Source organism: Choloepus didactylus, chromosome X (genome assembly GCF_015220235.1).
Source record: "Choloepus didactylus isolate mChoDid1 chromosome X, mChoDid1.pri, whole genome shotgun sequence".
Taxonomy (NCBI): domain Eukaryota; kingdom Metazoa; phylum Chordata; class Mammalia; order Pilosa; family Megalonychidae; genus Choloepus; species Choloepus didactylus.
This window is the reverse complement of record NC_051334.1, coordinates 61,101,490-61,122,955: the sequence shown is the minus strand read 5'-3', so window position 1 is coordinate 61,122,955 and position 21,466 is coordinate 61,101,490. Positions and strand designations below refer to the sequence as shown.

General features: G+C 37.7%; 1 pseudogene; it reads left to right on the top strand.

The window, feature by feature from the left end:
• The first annotated feature begins 440 nt into the window (after window positions 1-440).
• On the top strand, window positions 441-10,502 carry LOC119522168 (annotated as a pseudogene).
• The last annotated feature ends 10,964 nt before the right edge of the window (window positions 10,503-21,466 follow it).

The window sequence follows — 21,466 nt, the reverse complement described above, 5'->3', positions numbered from 1 at the left end:
AAATGTTTTCTTTCTGTCCCTGCAAACTTAAGCTCTCCTTGTCTACAAGCCTTTGTTCCAAAAGGAGAAGAGCTTCCATCAGTAAACACAACAATAATCCCATTAACTGGAAGTTAATAGTGCCACCTGGCCATTTTGGGCTTCTTATGCCTCTGAACCAACAGGCAAGGAATGGGATTACTGTACTTGGGGGTGATTGATCCTGACTATTAAGGGGAAACAGCACTGCAACTACACAATGGAGGTAAAGAAGTGTTTTTGTGGAGTACAGAACATCTCTTAGTACTACCATGCCCTGTGATGAAAGTCAATGGAAAACTGCAAGAACCCTATCCAGGAAGGCCTACCAATGTTCAAAACACTTCAGGAATGAAAGTTTGCTCACCCCACCAAGCAAAGAACCATGGCCAGCTGAGCTGCTTGCTGAGGGTAAAGGGAACATGGAATGTGGAAGAAGGTATGATAAATGTAAACAAATGCCATGTGACCAGTTACAGAAATGAGGACTATGAGGGCATGAATATTTCCTCCTTGTTTTGTTATGAGTATGTTTGTATTTGTCTGTAAAGCAAATATCATTGCTTTCTTCTTTTCTTATCCCCTTATCATGTGACATAGGCTGTATTCATTTTGCAGTATTGAAGTTAAAGGAAATCATTTTTAAGAGTTAATGTCACCCAAGGACTTGCACCCTTTTTGGGAGAGATTTAGCATATTTCTGGTTGTATGCTGGACAGGGGAGTATTATTATGTGAAATATATGTCTGTTATTGTTCTCTACTTAGAGATAAAGTATGGTTTTAGGTGATGTGTATAACTGCAAAGTTGACAAGGCATGGAGTGTCATGGCTAGGTTCATGTGTCAAATTGGCCAGCTGGATGGAGGATCTAAGATGGCAGCATAGAGAGGAATAGAAGCTAAGTAGTCCCCTTGGAACAACTAAAAAAAACAGAAACAACTGGTAAATAATCCAGAATAATTGCAGGGGGACAAATGTGACTGTCTACTCATCATATACCAACCTGAATTTGGAGGAATGCCCAAGATCACAGCATAAAATCTGTAAGTAAAAACTGTAGATCCAAATCAGGAAACCCCTCCCCTACAGCCCAAGCTACAAAGCCTTGTGGTGCCAGAGAGAAGCTTTCTCCCAGCAAGTGAATATAGCTCAGCTGAGCTCCAACTGGGGTTTTAATTAGTGAGTGTGAACTGCTCACTATGAGGTATGAATCCCCAACAAGTAGACAGAGGCTTTGGGTAACAACTGACCTTGGGGAGCTGGAGGGTCACCTCAGACTAGCTCTATTCCTTTTTTGACTCAGTGGAGAAAGCCTCAGCCATTTTTAGTTCCCAGTTCTGTGACCCAAACAAGGGTATAGCACAGGCAGAGAGAGAGACCATTGAAATGCTAATGACCTTCCCCTAGGGTGTCTATCTTCTCTAAGAGGAAATGGGTGGGTCCCAGCTCTACTACCTGCCTTTCATTCAGAACTTACACCAGTCAAGAATTATAGGCTAACAGCGCCACCTGCTGGGCAGAAAAGCAGTGACTGGAGGCATCAGAGGGTGTACAAATTTTCAAAGACACCCCGTCAGGGAAACCAGATACTGAATATTTCTTCCTTCTGGGAACTTAGCCAATTCTGGTCTGGGGAGGCCTGATTGGGGTAACCAAGGAAACCATGCCTAGACAACAGAAAACTACAACCTACACCAAGAAAAATGAGGTCATAGCCTGGTCAGGGGAACAAACTTGCACTTCAACTGTGATGCTGGAATTGAAACAACTAATAATAACTGAATTCAAAAAGTTTAGGGAAGATATGGCAAAAGAGATGAACCATATAATGAAAACACAGGACATACGTAAGGTAGAAACTGAAAATTCAAAAAACCAACTGGCGGAATCTATGGAAATGAAACGCACAACACAAGAGATGGAAGACACACTGGAAACATACAACAGCAGATCTCAAGAGGCAGAAGAAAACACTCAGGAACTGGAGAACAAGGCACCTGAAAGCCTATGCACAAAAGAACAGAGAAAAGAATGGAAAAATATGAGCAACATCTCTGGGAAATTAAGGACAAAAGGAAGAGCAAGAATACATGTTGGTGTCCAAAGGAGAAGAGAAGGGAAAGGGGCAGAAGAAATAATAGAGGAAATAATCAATGACAATTTCCCATCTCCTATGGAAGACATAAAATTACAGATCCAAGAAGCACAGCATACCCCAAACAGAATAGATCTGAATAGGCCTAAGCAAAGACACTTAACAATCAAATTATCAAACATCAAAGATAACGAGAGAATCCTGAAAGCAGCAAGAGAGAAATGATCTATCACATACAATGGAAGCTTGATAAGACTATGTGTGGATTTCTCAACAGAAACTATGGAGGCAAGAAGGAAGTGAGGTGATATATTAAGATACTGAAAGAGAAAAACCACCAACGAAGAATCCTATATCTGGCAAAACTATCCTTCAGATTTGAAGGAAAGCTTAAAATATTCTCTGACAGACAGACAATGACCAAGTTTGTGAACAAGAAACATGTTCTACAGGAAACACTAAAGGAAGCACTGCAGACAGAAAGGAAAAGACAGGAGTGAGAGGTTTGGAAAACAACTTTGGGAGATAGTAGCACAGCAATGTAAGTACACTGAACAAAGATGATGAATATGGTTGAAAGAGGAAGGCTGGGATCATGTGGGACACCAGAACAAAAGATGAACGATAAAGACTGGGACTGTGTAACTCAGAAACCTAGGGTGCTCAACGATTGAAATAAAAGGTACAAATATGTTTTTACATGAGGTAGAACAAATGAATGTCAACATTGCAAGGTGTTAAAAATAGAGTGGGACTAGGGGAAAATACAGTCAATGCAAACTAGAGGCTACAATTAACAGAAACATTGTATTATGCTTCCTTTAATGTAACAAAAGCAATATACCAAAGCTAAATGCATTTGGGGGGTGAGGAATAGGGGAAGGGTATGGGACTCCAGGCATTCGTGATGCTGTCTGCTCTTTATTCACTTTAGGTTAATGCTATCTTTCCTTCTGTCACCTTCTAGATATCAAGTTTTGTTTGTTTGTTGTTTTTCTCTCTTTCTCTTGCCTTTTTCTTTTGCCTCTCTGAGTCCTTTGACTATTCCTCCATCTTTGTGGAAGAAATTTCCTTATATAGAGAGTGGTGATGATGCTCAATACTAAATATATGACTATACGGGGAACCAATGATTGTTTACTTAGGACAGAATGTATAGTGTTTGAACAAAACCATCTTAAAAGAAATGGGTTGATGAAGAAACCTTGAGGACACTATATTGAGTGAAATAAGACACATAAAGGCAAATATTGCAGGGTCTCACTGATATAAACTAATTATAATATGTAAACTCATAGACATGAAATATAAGTTACCAGGATATAGAATGAGGCTAAAGAATGGGGAGTGGTTGCTATTATGAGCAGAATGTTCAACTAGGTTGAACTTAAATATTTGGAAATGGACAAGGGTGATGGTAGCATGTAATGAGAATAACACTGCTAAAAGAGGTTAATAATAGGCATATAGGGAAAAAATATATACCTATTGCAAACTATATACTACAGATAGTGTAGTAACATTCTTTCAACAACAGTAACAAATGTACTACACCAAAACTATGAATAAATAGTGGGGGGGGCGTGGTTAGGGGTATGGGAGGATGTGAGTTTCCTTTTTTTGTCATTTCTTTTCTGGAGTAGTGAAAATGTTCTAAACACTGAAAAAAATTGTGTTGATGGATGCACAGCTGTATGGTGATGCCATGGGCAATAGATTGTACACTTTGGGTCTTTGGATAGTTGTATGGTATCTGAACAATCTCAATAAAAAAAAAAAAAATAAATAAATAAAAATTGGCCAGCTGATGTTACCCAGGTGTGTGGTCACAAGCACTGGCCTAACCATTGCTGTGAGGACATTTGTGGTTGCTTGATAAACCAGAAGCCTGGTTTTTAAATCATCAGTCAATGGCTACAGCTGTGACTGATGATGTCAATGAAGGGTGTGTCTTCCACAATAAGAGAATGCAGTCAGCTGGATTTAACCCATTCAGTTGAAGACTTTTAGCCAGACAGATAGAGGACCTTCACTTCTTTGGCTGACCAGCAAAGCATTTCCTGAGTTCATCAAAGCTGCCATTCATTTCCTGGGGAGTCACTGAATGCATTCATCAAAGTTGCCAGTACTCTGCCTGAGGAGTTCATCAGACATCATCATTGGAGTTGCCAGTTTGCTGCCTGGCCTACAGAATTTGGACTCATGCATTTCTGCAGTTGCATGAGACACTTTATAAATCTTTTATTTATAGATATCTTTATTGATTCTGTTTCCCTAGAGAACCCTAACTAATAGCATCTAAGTTGAGTGACAGCAGTTCCCACAATACTCTCTGAGCTATGGAGAAGAGCAACCACAGAGCTCTTCAGGGATGGTGGAATTAGTCTCACAAATTATTCCTTACAATCCTGGTGAAAATTGTGTCTTCTGGACATTCCTGGGGCAAGTGATCAGTTCTTACCTGATAAATCACTCTAACATTCCAATCTCTCTAAATCCTTTAAACCCTTCATCTACATTATACCAGGGCAGTTCTGGCATTTTGACATCAGGCAATTTAGGCCACCTTTGGTCCATGCTTCTGCCAGCCACTCTACCACATTGTTAGGGCACTTTTTTTAACTCCTCAAGCTTCAACATTGAAACCAAAATCTCTGCTTAATGGGCCCATATCATAAATTCAGCTTGATCCAATTTGACATTCCTTCTACCATTATCCCACATTCTTAATATCCATTCCCACACATATTACCCCAATTTCTCTCTACATAAGTTTCAAAAATCATGCAGTTCCTTTAGATTATAGTGCACCTCCTCATGGGTCACACTTTTTATCCCATCTTTTGGTGCCTGTTGGTTCTTCAGTCTATTTTTAGGTCAGGAAAAAAGAGGGGTTATGGGGGTGGGTGATGAATTAGATGTGTTTTGCAAGCTGACTACCTGAAGGCATTCCACTAGTTTCACCTTGGAAGGAAAATTGATCTCTTCAGACAGAAGTGTGGGGACTCTTTCCACAGGAAAGGATTATTAAGCACAGCAGGGTCAATCTCTTTAGGTGGGTGCTGGATGATTGATTCCTCAGAGTAGAATGGAGATTGATTGACTGGTTCCTCAGGAAAGGGCATTAGAAGTTTTTTCCAGTTTGCTGAAGTTGCCATCATATGCAAAATACCAGAAATAGTTTGGCTTTTATAAGGGGATTTATTAGGTTACAAGTAAGGCCATAAAAGTGTTCAAACCAAGAGGTCAACAAGAGGATACTTTCACTGAAGAAAGGCTGATGACATTTGGAACAACTCTGTTAGCTGGGAAGGCATGTGGCTGGCATCTTCTGGTCCTTGGTCCCAGGTTCTGGTTTCAAAATGGCTTTCTCCAAAATGTCTCTGGAGAACCCTAACTAATACAGCATCTAAATTCAGTGACAGTGTCTCTCTTAACTTCTCTCAGCCTCTGTGCATCCTTGCTTGTTCTCCCAGAGCATTTCTCTCTAAGCATTTTGGGCCCTCTCTTAGCTTCTCCAGGGCAAACTCTGGGCTTCATCTCTTAGCTTAGCATCTCCAAGAATCTCCAAGTGTCTGTGTCTGTTTAGCTCTTAGCTTCTCCCAGGGGCAAACTCTGGATTACATATCTTAGCTTCTCTCCAAAATGTGTCTCTCAGCTTCTCTGACTCCTTGTTTCTGAGAGCTCTGTTAAAGGACCCAGTGATCTAAGACTCACCTGGAATGGGTGGGGTCACATCTCCTTGGAAATAATTTAATCAAAGGCCTCACCCACAGCTGGATGAATCATATCTCCAAGGAAACAGTCAATCAAAAGTTTCCACTCTAATCAAAAGGCTAATAAGTCTGGCCCCACAAGATTTCATTAAAGAGCATGGCTTTTGTAGGGACATTGATTCAAACCAGCACAAGGTTTATCTGGCAAAGACTCAGCAGAGTCTAAGGATTGTATGTCCCCACCATTATTATTATTCACTATATGTCCCCATTGAAATTTTCAGGACAACCTTCCTTTCCAATAAATGCCTTCATTTTAACAGTGACATGCTGCAAGTTTGGGAATTCATATATGTTGTATCTCAGCCTTGTGCACAATGAGACTCTGAGGCTGGTTTTCAGAGTTCTCAAGTCTGCAGCTACATGAAAAAAGATTTTCTTTCAAGCTATATGTAAAAACTTTCATGTCATTCATGTGGCACTTATTGGGAATTTGAAGTCTTGAGCTCATCCCTTTATTTACAACTGTATCCACCTTATTTAGGAACAATGAGTCAACATCATTACTCCCTTTAACTCCATAAAACTCGGTTAAGATATCAAAACATGCTCACACAGGCTTTCCTTCTGTAAGCATTTGAGTTGCCATATTCAGTAATGATACTTTGCATATTTTTACTGACAACTCACACCATGGCTATCAGTGCCATCTTGATTTTTGGAAATAGAGTCGTGAATGCCTTTGAATCAAATTAGGTTAAAAAACAAATCACAACAACCCTAGAACCATATCAGAAATCCCATCCTTAAGATTCTGTTTAACATTATCAACATGGAGATAAGACATCCCCGAAAAAACCTTCCAGAGATTCAGCCAATAATAGAACAAAACCACTTGCTTAGAACTCTGAAGGATGGTAGAGACTGCAGAAAGACTCCACAAATGCTAAATCAAAGAAGCAGACAAATATCAGAAAAGAAACTTCCATCACAGACCAGCCAGTCCTTTCCCCTCCCCCTCACTTGGTCCAGAGCAGGATGGAGTTCTCCAAAGTTAGCAGTAAAGTTGGGAACTTGGGAACACAGACTATAGAGGAATTCATCACTATAAGTTATATCCCCACATATACCCAGGCATAGGGACCCAAATGTCCAGACACCCCAGGCTGAGCACTTCCAAATGAGGAGAGCTTCATACAAAAGGGCTCCCTTTTGTATGAGAGAGAGAAAAAAAACCATAGAACAGTTGCCAAAACTGCATTTACCAAGCAGTTACTCTTGGTGGTTCTCCTTCAATGCAAAATGGAATATTCTGGAGTGCTTAATCTTTCTGGTCTGATGTCATCTGGCTCCCCAGGGTGGGATACCCCAACAGGGAAGAAACCAGGGCAGAAAATACTCCCAGTGAAAAAAATTTAATGGAAGCTAAACTGAACTGCTGTAAGACTGGAGTTTTCAGAATTGAAAAGTGTAAGGGAAAGGGGGCACTAAGTGAAGGTAAGAACTTAAACATACCACAGGAGCAAGGAAAAAAATATTGCACAAGAACAAAGAATATATTAAGATTCACAGTGGGGAAGAACATAGGAATGGAAGGTTTCTTCAGGAGGTGAAACAATTGCACAGAAAGTGAGATCTTAAAAATTATGCTGCATATCAGGGGAAGAATCAGATGAAGAAGAGCTCAGAAAATCTGATCAGTTAAACATGTTGCTAGGCTAAAGTTCTAGAATAAGTTGAACCAAGAACCAAAGAAGAGTCTTAACACAAAGCCAATCAATAATAAAATCCTAGAGAAGTGGAGACTGACTTTCATGGTAAACTCATAAAGATAATCAGGTGCATAGATATCAGCAAAAAATTACAAACCATACAAAGAAACAGGAGACATGATCAGTCAAGGGAACAAATTAGAAGTTTAGAGGAGAGAGTGAATATGGAACAACTAATCAATGATGATCAAACAAGTCTCCTAAATCAAATCAAAGAGATGAAGGAAAATATGGCTAAGAGATAGAGAATATTAAGGTACTGAGTGATCATAATGAAAATTTGAAAGTAAATAAAAAAGTAACACAAATGATGAGAATGAAAAGTGCAATAGAAGAGATTAAAATACACTTGAGGCACACAACAGCAGATTCAAACAGGCAGAAGAAAGAACCAGCAAACCAGAAGACAGGACAATTGAAATCTTACAGACAGAGAAGCAGATAGAGAAAAGAATGGGAAAAAATGAGCAGGGTCTCAGGAATTTGAATTACAGCACAAAGCACAAAAACATACATGTCATGGGGGTCCCAGAAGAGAAGAGAAAGGAAAATGACAAGAAAGAATATTTGATGAAAATAATGGCTGAAAATTTCCCAACTTTTATCAAAGACATAAATATCCATGTCCAAGAAGTGCAATGTATTCCAAACATAATAAATCCTAATAGACCTACTCTGAGACACATACTAATCAAAATGTCAAATACCAAAGATAAAGAGGGAATCCTGAAAATAGCAAAGAAAAGCAATTCATAACATACAGGGGATCCTCAAAAGACTAAGTTCTGATTTCTTATCAGAAACCATGGTGGCAAGAAGGCAATCCTATGATATTTAAGGTACTAAAAGAGAAAATCTGACAACTAAAATTCTTTATCTAGCAAAATTGTTCTTCAAAATTGAGGCAGAGTTTTAAATATTCACAAAGAGAAACTGAGGGAGTTCATTAACAAGGCCTGACCTAAAAGAAATACTAAAGGGAGTTCTGAACACTGAAAGGAAAAGACAGGAGAAGAGGCATGGAGTGCAGTGAAGAAATGAAGATTATCAGTAAGGGTAACTAAAAGGGTAAAAAAGAAACAAAAAAGATACTGCATACAACACCCAAAGGATAAAATGATGACTGTTGATGGATTAAATTACCCAATCAAAAGATTTAGATTGGCAGCAAGGATAAAAAGTATGATCCAACTATATGTTGTTTACAAGAGACTCAACTTTGACCTAAAGACACAAATAGGTTGAAAGTGAAATGTGGAATATTCCATGCAAACAGCAACCAGAAAAGAGCTGGCAGAGCTAAACTAATATTGGACAAAATAGATTTTAAATACAAAACGTTATAGATCCAAAGAAGGGGCACGTACATTAATAAGAGTCAATCCACCAATAAGAAATTCAGTTATAAATATTTAGGCACCAAACCAGGTGTCCCAAAATGCATGAGGTAAACACTGGCAAAACTGAAGGGAGAAATAGACATCTCTACAATAATAAAGACTTAAATACACTATTCCCATCAATAACATCTGGACAAAGGATCAATAAGGAAACAGAGAGCTTGAATTCTATGGCAAGTGAACTAGACCTAACAGACATATACTGAATATTGCACCTCAAGGAATTATACACCATAATCATGTGGGTTTTATCCCAGGTATGCAAGGGTGGTTTAAGAAAAGAATACTAATTAATATAATACACTACATCAATAAGCCAAGGGGAAAAAACATGATTATCTTGATTGAGGCAGATAAGGCATCTGACAAAATTGATTGTCCTTTCTTGATAAAAACACTTCAAAAAATAGGAATAGAAGGAAGATTCCTCAACATGATAAAAGGTATATATGAAAAATCCTACAAAAACCTGATATTCAATAGTGAAAGATTGAAATCTTTCCCTTTAAGATATGGAAAAGAAAAGGATGTCCACTGTCATCACTGTTATTCAACATTGTACTGGCATGTCTAGCCAGAGATTCAGCAAGAGAAAGGATGGAAAGACTTGAACACAGAAAACTATAAAACATTGCTAGAAGAAATCAAAGAAGACCCAAATAAATGGAAGCAATGTTCATGGATTGGAAAACTAAATATCATTAAGGCTGAGGTGGATGTGAGCAGGGTCAGACCTAATATGGCAGTGCAGTGAATGATGACCGAAGGAGTGACTCAAAATTTGCATATACTGGAACTGAAATGCACACAGTTGCTGAAAAGATTGACGCTGTGGAAATTGTTCACATTCATTCTGTTCTCATCTGGTGAAGTTTTGATAAGAGGAAGGACCAAGTGGAAATTTCTCCAGAATAGCTGTCTGTGGCTTCAACAGAGGCAGACAGGTTGGCTGAACTAACAGGTTGCCCCATGAAGAGTTGTGGGCTGGTATCATTCCCATCCTCATATAACTGCTTGGTCTTCACATGTGATGTTCACACACAAGCCACATACCAGATGATGGATCAAGGCTTTGTAGGACTTATTTTTCCTTTTTCATAGAAGATAAAACACAAAGACTGGCTGGGTACTCTACACTTGCTTCCAATCCATACAGGCCCAAAAGAGCTCAGAGTATGAAAGAATTGAAATTCCAATCCATATTGTACCTCATGTCACCATTGGAAAAGTGTGCCTTGAATCAGCAGTACAGCTGCCCAAGATCCTGTGCCAGGAGGAGCAGGATGCATACAGGAGGATCCACTGCCTTACATATTTGGACTCAGTAACCAAGATCCATAATGACTCAGTGTTACCAAGAATCAGTGCAGTCAGATGTTAGCAGTCAGCAGACCTCTCCTCCAGTGGTTGGAGACAGACTGGAGCAAAACCAACAATATTTGCAAGAGCTGAAACAACAAAATGAAGAATTTATGCAAGAACTTTCTTCCATAGAATAAGGCATGAGACAAAATGGGGAAAGAAGAAAATATCATGATGTAAAATTAATTAAGCTAAATCAATTTTGAAGAAGAATAAAGTTGGAAGACTCACATTACCCAATTTTAAGACTTATCAAGATGGTATTGTGCTGGCAGAGTGACAGACACACAGATCAATGCAACAGAACAGAGAACCCAGAAATAGACCCATACAAATGCATCCATCTGATTTTGGACCAAGGTACAAAAACAACTTAATGGTGGAAAGATAAGCCCTTTTCCACACATTTGTTGGAAAGGCCGTCCTTTGTGCTGGAGCAGTTGGCATCTACAGGCAAAATTGAACCTCATCCTAAACCTTGTACCTTATACAAAAAATTAACTCAAATTGGACCTTGGACATAAATGTGAGGCAATAAACTAAAAATTTTTAGAAAAAAATCATGGGGAGAAACCTTTGGAATCTAGGGCTAGGCAATGAGTTCTTGGACTTTACCTCTAAAGCACAATCCACAAAAGGAAAAAAGTTTATATATTATGCTTCATCAAATTTAAAACTTTGGCTGTGAAAAAACTTAAGAAGAGGAAAAGACGTTACAGATTGAGATAAATCATTTGCTAATCATATAGCTCACCAATCTAGAATAAATAAAGAATGCTCAAAAGTCAACAGTAAAAACCAATCCAATAATCCAATTAGAAAAAGGGCAAAGACATGAACAGACATTTTACTGAAGAGAATATGGACAGCAAGTAAGTACATGAAAGATGTTGACTGTCATTAGTCATCAGAGAAATACAAATTAAAGCCACAATGAGATTTAACTACATATCTATCAGAATGGCTGAATCAAAAATAGTGATAATACCAAATGCTGTTGAGTATATGAACAAACTGGATCTCTAATACATCACTGATGGGAATGTAAAATGGTAAGCCACTATGGAAAATGGGAAATTTCTTATAATGTTAAATGTACACTTAACATACAATCCAGCAATTGCATTCCTGGACATTTATCCTAAAGAAATGAAAACCTATATCTGCACAAAATCCTGTACATGAATGTTTGTCAAAGCTTTATTCATAACATCCCCAAAGTAGAAACAACCCAGACATCCTTCAATGGGTGAATGGTTAAACATTGTTGCATCCATACCATGGATACTATTCTGTAATGAAAAGGAACAGACTATTGATACATGCAACACTTGGGTGGGACCTAAAGGGATTATGCTGAGTGAAAAAGACAATCTCAAAAGGTTGCATACTGTATGATTATATTTAGGTAATATTCTTGAAACAACAAAATTACAGAGATGGAGAACAGATTGGTGGTTGCCAGAGACAGGGACAAAAGGGGGATATGTGTGACTACAATGGGATAACATAAAGGAGTTCCTTTGTGCTGATGGAAGAGTTCTGAATCTTGATTGTGGTGGCAATTTCAAGAATCTATACCTGTGTAAAATTGTATAGAACTACATACACATACAAATGAATGCATGGTAAAAAGCAGTGAAACTGAATAAGTCTGTACTCTTACGATATTGTACCATTGCCATTTTGTTGGTTTTGAAATTGTACTTTAGTTATTTCAGATCTTACCATTAGGGGAAACTGGGTGAAGGGTACATGGGACTCTACTATTTTTGCAACTTCTTGTAAGTCTAAACCTATTTCAAAATAAAAAGTTACAAGTATTAAAAAATAAATATCATTAAGATGTAAATTCTACCTAAGATGATTTACAGATTCAACCCAATACCAATCAAAAGTCCAACAGCCTAATTTCCAGAAATGGAAAAGATAATTATAAAATTCTTTTGGAAGGGTAGTCAAAAACATCTTGACAAACGAGCAAAGTTGGAGGACATTCCAACTTCCTAACTTTAAAGCATATTACAAACCTACCATGGCCAAACTCATGATATTAGATAGCTATATTGAGGAATGGAATTGAATTGAGTGTTCAGAAACAGACCCTCACATACATGGCCAATTGATTTTTGAAAAGCCTGTCAAGCCCACTCAATGAGAAAAAAAATAGTATCTCCAACAAGAGGTGCTGGGAGAACTAGATATCCATAGGCAAATGAATGAAAGAGGAACCATATCTCACAACATACACAAATAAAACTCAAAATGGATCAAATACCTAAATAAAAGAACTAGGACTATGAAACTCCTTGAAGAAAATGGAGGGAAGAATCTTCTGGATCATGTGTTAGGCAATGGTTTCTTAGACCTTACATTGAAAGCATAGGCATTGAAAGAAAAAATAGATAAATTAGATCTCCTTAAAATTGAAAACTTTGGCACATCAAAAGACTTTGTCATAAAAGTGAAAAGAAAACCTATACATTTGGAGAAAATATTTGGAAACTATGTATCCAATTAGGGTTTAATATGCAGGCGATATAAAGAAATCCTACAACTCAAAAATAAAAGGACAAAAACCCAACTAAAAAATTGTCAAAGGACTTGAATAGACATTTGCCTAAAGAGGATATGCAAAAGGCTAAAAAGCACATGAAAAGGTGTTCAACATCATTCGCTATTAGGAAAATGTAAATCAACACCACAACGAGATCTATCACACCCAGTAGAATGGCTGCTATTAAGAAAACAGAAAACTTCAAGTGTTGGAGACCATGTGGAAAAATATGAACACTCATTCATTGCTGGTGGGAATGTAAAATTGTGCAGTCACTGTGGAATACAGTTTGGCAGTTTCTCAGGAAGCTAAGTACAGATGTACCATATAACCTGACAATCCTGCAACCAGGTATATTTTGCCCAGAAGAACTGAAGGTAGGGACTTGAACAGACATTTTCACGCTGATGTTTATGATGGCATTATTTACAATTTCCAAAGATGGAAGCAACCCAAATGTCCATCAACCGATGAATGGTTAAAATATGGTAGATACATAAATGGAACATTATTCAGCTGTAAAAAGGAATGTAGTCCTCATGCATTCAACAACATGGATGAACCTTGAGGACAATATGTTGAGTGAAATAAGCCAGAAACAAAAAGGATAAATATTGTATGATCTCAGTGATATTAACTAATTATAATAAGCAAAATCATAGTTAGAATTTAGAATACAGGTTACCAAGGGATAGACTGGGGCTAGAAAATGGGAGCTGATGCATTATTTGTATAGAATTTCTATTTCAGTTGATTATATTAGATTGGCAATGGATGTTGTTCTGGTTTGCTAATGCTGCCTTTTTGCAAAACACCAGAAATGGATTGCCTTTTATAAAGGGGGTTTATTTGGTTACACAGTTACAGTCTTAAGACCAGAAAATGTCCCAGGTAATGCATCAACAATCAGGTACCTTCACTGGAGGGTGGCCAATGGTGTCCAGAAAACCTGTTAGCTGAGAAAGCATGCGGCTGGCATCTGCTCTGGAGTTCTGGTTTCAAAACGGCTTTCTCCCAGGATGTTCCTCTCTAGGCAGCATATCCTCTTCAAAATGTCACTCTCAGTAGCTCTTGGAGTGTTTGTCCTCTCTTTGCTTCTCAGAAGCAAAAGACAGCTTTCAAAGTCCATCTCCAAAATGTATCTGTAAGATGCAGCTCCTCTCTCAGCTCCTGTGCATTCTTCGAAGTGTCCCTCTTGGCTGTAGCAAGCTCGCTCCTTCTGTCTGAGATTACATAGTGCTCTAGTAAACTAATCAAGGCCCACACTGAATTGATGGGGCTACTCCTCCATGGAAATTATTTTATTGGAGTTATCACCTACAGTTGGGTGTGGTACATCTCTATGGAAACAACCTAATCCAAATGTTCCAACTTAATCAACACTAATACATCTGCTCCAAAAGATTGTATCAAAGAACATGGCTTTTTCTGAGGGACATAATATATACAAACTAGTGCAGAGGTGGTGATGGTAGTACATTATTGTGAGTATAATAGCACTGAATTATATAGGCAAATGTGGAGCAAAAGGGAAACTTATTTGTATATATATATGCCTACAGTGAACCTTATTGTAGAGTATGTGCAAAAGTTAATAGTACAAGTATAAGAATGTTCTTTCATGCATTATAACAAATGTACAATACCAGTAAAGGATTTAATAATAGGGTGGTGTATGGGAAAAAATACACCCAGTATAAACTATGGATGATAGTTAATAGTACAATTTTAATAACCTTTCATCAATTACAACAAAAGTAACTGTTGTTAAAAATAGTACAGTTGGGCAAAAGATAGAAAAAGATAGTTCTCTGAAGAGGAAATACAAATGGCCAGAAAAACATGAAAAAATGTTCAGCTTCACTAGCTGTTAGAGAGATGCAAATTAAGACCACAATGAGATATCATCTAACACCAATTAGAATGGCTGCCATTAAACAAACAGGAAACTACAAATGCTGGAGGGGATGAGGAGAAATTGGAACTCTTATTCATTGTTGGTGGGACTGTATAATGATTCAGCCACTCTGGAAGTCAGTCTGGCAGTTCCTTAGAAAACTAGATATAGAGTTACCCTTTGATCCAATGATTGCACTTCTCGGTATATACCCAAAAGATCTGAAAGCAGTGACATGAACAGATACCTGCATGTCAATGTTCATAGCAGCATTATTCACAATTGCCAAGAGATGGAAACAACCCAAATGTCTTTCAAGAGATGAATGGATAAATAAAATGTGGTATATACACACCATGGAATACTACACGGCAGTAAGAAGGAACGATGTCATGAAACATATGACAACGTGAATGAACCTTGAAGACATAATGGTAAGTGAAATAAGCCAGGCACAAAAAGAGAAATATCATATGCTACCACTAATGTGAACTTTGACAAATGTAAAACAAAAGGTTTGTAATGCAGAATGTAGGGGAACTAGCAATAGAGAGGAATTAAGGAAGGGGGAAAGATAATCCAATAAGAACAGATAAGCTATCATGGGTAAATTTGACATTCTGGGAATGCCCAGGAATGACTATGGTCTGTTAATTTCTGATGGGTATAGTAGGAACAAGTTCATGGAAATTTTGCTATATTAGGTTACTTTCTTGGGGTAGAGTAGGAACATGTTGGAAGTAAAGTAGTTATATTAGGTTAGTTGTCTTTTTCTTACTCCCTTATTATGGTCTGTTTGAAATGTTCTTTTGTTGTATGTTTTTTTTTATTTTTTTAGTTTTATTTTTTATACAGATGATTTAAAAGATTTAATTAAAAAAAACTAGGAAAAAATATGCAGAGCCTCCTTGAGGAGCTGGTGGAGGATGCAAGGGTATTGGCCTGCCCCACCTCGATGGTTGCTAATGTGCTCACAGACATAGGGGACTGTTGGTTTGATGGGCTGAGCCCTCTATCACAGGACTTGCTCTTGGGAAGACTGTTGCTGCAAAGGAGAGGCTAGGCCTCCCTGTAATTTTGCCCAAGGGCCTCCTCCTGAATGCCTCTTTGTTGCTCAGATGTGGCCCTCTCCCTCTGCCAAAGCCAGCTTGGTGGGTGAAGTAGCTGCCCTCCCCACTATGTGGGATCAGACACCCAGGGGAGTGAATCTCCCTGGCAATGTGGAATATGACTCCTGGGGAGGAATGGAGACCTGGCATTATGGGATGGAGAACATCTTCTTGACCAAAGGGCAATGAAAGGAAATGAAATAAGCTTCAGTGGCAGAGAGGTTCCAAAGGGAGTCAAGAGGTCACTCTGTTGGGCACTTTTATGCACAATATAGACAACCCTTTTTAGGTTCTAAAGAATTGGGGTACCTGGTGGTTGATACCTGAAACTATCAAACTACAACCCAGAACCCATGAATCTCAAAGACAGTTGTATAAAAATGTAGCTTATGAGGGGTGACAATGGGATTGGGAAAGCCATAAAGACCACACACCCCTTTGTCTAGTATGGATGGATGAGTAGAAAAACAGGGGAGGGAAACAAACAAACAAACAGACAAAGGTACCAAGTGTTCCTTTTTACTTTAATTGCTCTTTTTCACTTTAATTATTATTCTTGTTATTTTTGTGTGTGTGGTAATGAAGGTGTCAAGGATTGATTTTGGTGATGAATGCACAACTATGTAATGGTACTGTGAACAACTGAATGTACGATTTGTTTTGTATGACTGCATGGTATGTGAATATATCTCAATAAAATGAATATTTAAAAAAATGTAAAAAAAAAGTACCATTATAAAAAATTGCTGTCATCAATTGTAACTGATGCTCCACACTAAAGCAAGGTGTTGGTGGTGTGGTGGTTCATGGGAGTCTTGTATTTTATGCATGACTATTCTGTAGATTCACAAATTTTCTAATAAAAATTTTAAAAATACTGTCAATGTATTTTTTTTAATGATTCTGTTTAAGAACCACTCTGATACCAAAGCTGTATTAGTCAGGGTTCAATCAGGAAACTGAACTGACAGGAGATGTATGTATATATGTATGTCTATGTATGTACATATAAAATGTAACACCTATGAGATTTTTTATATGAATTGGCTCATGTGACTGTGGGAATGGGCAAGCCTATGCATATCCCTTAGTGCAGTCAAAAAGCCAGGAACTCTAATGATTTTTTTTTTTTTGATGAGTCCCCCACGAGAAGCTAGCTGGCTGAAGTGCAGATGAAATCTGACAGATGAAATCATCACTTACCCTTTTAAGGCCCTCAACTAATCGGATGTGACTTCTCTCATTGTTGAAGGCAATCTCCTCAGTTGATTGCAGATGTAATCAGCCATAGATGCAATGAACTTACTGATGATTTAAATCCATGAAATATCTTCATGGTAATAAACAGGCCAGTGCTTTCTTGACCAAATTACTGGACACCATAACCTCATCATGTTTTCATGTGAAATTAACCATCACAACTAGGACTGGAAGTTAACTTCCTCAGTATGATACAGGGGTGTTTTGGTTTGCTAAATCTGACAAAATGCAATATACCAGAAATGGATTGGCTTTTACAATGGGGGTTTATTCAAAAATCTATAGTTCATATACCATGAAAATGTCTAAATTAAGGCATCAAGAGATGGATACTTTCCCTGAAGAAAGGCCAGTGGCATCTAGGTTCCTCTGTCACATGGGAAGGCACATGGCTGGCTCTGCTGAACCTTCTCTCCTGGGTTTAGCTTCTGTTTCAGTGGCTTTCTCCAAAATGTCTCTGGGCTTCTGTCTCAGCTCCTGTGGTTCCTTGCTTGCTTCTCCCAAGTGCAAACTGTCATTACACACCTTAGCTCCCCTCAAATACGTCTCAGTTTCTCTCTTAGCTTCTCTGTTTGTTTCTCCCAGGTCATTTCTGTCCAAGCATCTCTGAGCAGTCTTCAAACTCTCTGCATTTTATCCCCTTGTAGTAGACACCAGTAAAGACAATTGAGATCCACCTTGAATGGGTGGGGTCTCATCTCCATGGAAACAAAGAGATCAAAAGATTCCACCCGCAATAGCTCTGCCCTCACAAGAGTGGATTAAAAGAACATAGTCTTTTATGGGGTACATCAGATAAAAACCAGCATAAGGGGTATTTGAAAAACCCACAGCTAACATCATACTCAATGGTGAAAGACTTAATGCTTCCACCCTAACATCAGGGAGAAGACAAAGATGTCCACTTTCACTGTTTATAAGCAGCATTGTACTGAAAGTTCTAAACAGATCAATTAGGCAATAAATAGAAGGAGAAAAAAGGCATCCAAATTGGATAGAAAGAAATTAAATCATAGCTATTTGCAGATCACATGATCTTATATATAGAAAATCCAAAAGGATCAACAAAAGAAAGGGGTAGTACTAATAAATGAGCCCAGCACAGCTGAAGGATACAAGGTCAATACAAAAAAATCAAATTGTATTTCTATACATCAGGAATAAACAATCTGGAATGGAAATTAAGAAAACAATTCCATTTACAGTGTTATAAAAAGAATAAAATACTTGGAAATAAATTTAGCCAAGAGGGTATGAGACTTGTACTCTGAAAAAACAAACAAACAAAAAACAAAACAAAACAAAAAACATTTCTGAAAGAAATTAAAGAAGACCTAAATAAATGGAAAGACTTTCCACATTCATGAATTGGAAGACTTAATATTTTTAAGATGACAGTAATACACAAAGCAACTGACAGATTCAATGAAATCCCTATCAAAATCCCGACAGTCATTTTTCAGAAAAGCTAAAGCTGGTCTTAAAATTCTTATGAATTTGCAAGGGTCCTTGAATAGCCAAAATAAGTGTGACAAGGAAAAACAAAGTTGAAGGACTCACACTTCCCAATTTCAAAACTAACTACAAAACTACAGTAATCAAAACTGTTCAACTGCATAAGTATTTATATAGATCTAGAGAATAGAACTGAGAGTACAGAAATAAACTCATATATTTATGGTCATTTCTTTTTATTTTTGACAATCTTTTCAAGACCATTTAATTGGGAAAGGATAGTCTCTTCAACATGTTGCACTGGGACAACTGGATATTCATATATGCAAAAGAATTATTTTGGACCCTTCCCTCACACCATATATAAAATTAACTCAAAATGAATCAATGACCTAGATATGATAGCAAAAACTTTAAAGTTCTTAGAAGAAAGCATAGAGTTATATCTTAATGATCTTGGCTTTGGCAATTGTTTCTTAAATATGGAACCAAAAGCACAAGCAACAAAAGAAAAATTATATAAATTGGACTTGGCCAATGTCAAAATTTTTGATTATCAATGGACACTCTTAAACAATGAAAAGACAATCCAAAGAATGGGACAAAACATTTGAAAGTTATATGTCTGATAATGGTCTAGTATCCAGAGTCTGTAAAGAAATCTCAACAACAAACAAAACAATTTTTTAAATGGGCGAAATATTTGAATACACAATTCTCCACAGAGGATTCAAATAGCCAAAAAAAAAGCATGTGAAAAGATACTCAACTCCATTTCAGCCTTTAAAGAATTTGAATTCATATCCACTTCATGCTCACAAGAATGACTATAATCACAAAACACAGAAAATAGCAAGTGTTTGTGTTTTGGTTTGCTAAACCCACTGAAATGTAATATACAAGAAATTGATTGGCTTTTACAATGGGGGTTTATTCACAAATTTACAGTTCAAGAACCATGAAAATGTGCAAATTAAGACATCAAAAAGTAGGTATCTTCTCTGAGGAAAGGCTGATGGCATCCAGGGTTCCTTTGTCACATGGGAAGGCACGTGGCTGACTGGGCTGACTGTGTGTTCTCTCTCAGGTTTAACTTCTGGTTTCTGTGGCTTTCTTCAAAATGTTTCTGAGCTTTTGTCTCAGCTCCTCTGGGACCCTGCTTGTTTCTCCCAGGAGCAAACTCTGGATTACATATCTTAGCCTTTTATTAAAAATGTCTCTCTCAGCTTCCCTGAACTTTCTCTCTCTCTGTGAGCTCTCTTACAGGACTCCAGTAAAGGATTAAAATCCATCTTGAAAATTGGTGGGGTCACATCTCTATAGAAACAATCTAATCAAAAGATCCGACTCACAATAGGTCTTCCCCAACAGGATTGGATTAAAAGAATATGGCCTTGTCTCGCTCTCTCTAAACCCATGTTACAGGTGAACTCATTGTCCTCCCCCCTACATGGGACATGATTTCCAGAGGTACAAATCTCCCTAGCAACATGGGACATGACTCATGCAGATGAGCCTTGACCCAGCACCATGGGATTTAAAGAATCTTCTTGACCAAGGGGGGGAAGTGAAATGAAACAAAATGGAGTTTCAGTGGCTGAGAGATTTCAGGTGGAGTCAAGAGGTCACTCTGGAGGGCATTCTTATGCACTATATAGATATCCCTTTTTAGTTTTTAGTGTACTGGAATGGCTGGAAGGAAATGCTTGCAACTGGCAAGCTGTGACCCAGTAGCCTTAATTCTTGGAGACAATTGCATAACTGTTTAGCCTGTGTGGTGTGACTGTGTGATTGTGGGAACCTCAAGGCTCATGCTTCTTTTGTCCAGTGTGTGGATGGATGGGTGGAAGAGAGGGGAGAGATACTAAATGAAAAATGGGGTGGGATGGGGGATCTTTAGGTGTTCTTTTTTACTTTTATTTTTACTATTTTTGGAGTGGGGAAAGTGTTCAGGAATTGATTCTAGTTATGAATGCACAGTTATGTAGTGGTACTGTGGATAACTGATTGCACTGTGGGTGACTGTAGCAAGTGTGAATAAATCTCAATAAAAACCATTTTATGGGGTACAAAACAGAACAAAACCAGCACAGTTGGTGATGATGTGGAGAAATTTGAGCCCTTGTATATTGCTTCCGTGAATGAGAAAAAGGGCAGCCACTGTAACAAAGAGTTTTGCAGTGCCTCAAAAAGATAAACAGAATTAACACATGACCAACAATTCTACCATTAGATATATACTTCAAAGGATTAGAAATAGATGTTCAAATAAAAACTTGTACATAAATGTTCATAGAAGCAGTATTCACAATAACCAAAAGGTGGAAACTATCCAAACACCCATCAGCTGATGATAATGGATAAACAAAATGTGATATATTCAGACAATGGAATATTATACAGACATGGAAGGACTGAAGCACTAATACACAATACAACATGGATTAACCTTGAAAACATTATGGTGAGTGAAAAAGACAGTAATAAAAGGTCAACATATATGATTTCACTTATATGAAGAGTCTGAATCAGTAAATCCATGAAAACAGCAAAATATTTGTTTTCAGGGGCTACAAGGAGTGGGAAAGGTGGAAATGCTTAATTGATACCAGGGTTTCATTCTGGAATGACAAAAGTGGTTTCAAACACAATAGTGGTGAAAGTAGCACCATGTTGTGAGTGTAATAAATTTCACTGAATTGTACACTTTATAATGGGTAATTTTATAGCATGTGAATTTTATTTTAATAAAAATAAGAGTAGTAATTCCAGAAAATTTAGTGAATCTCACAAATATAAAGTGAGTGATTTAAGCTAGATATA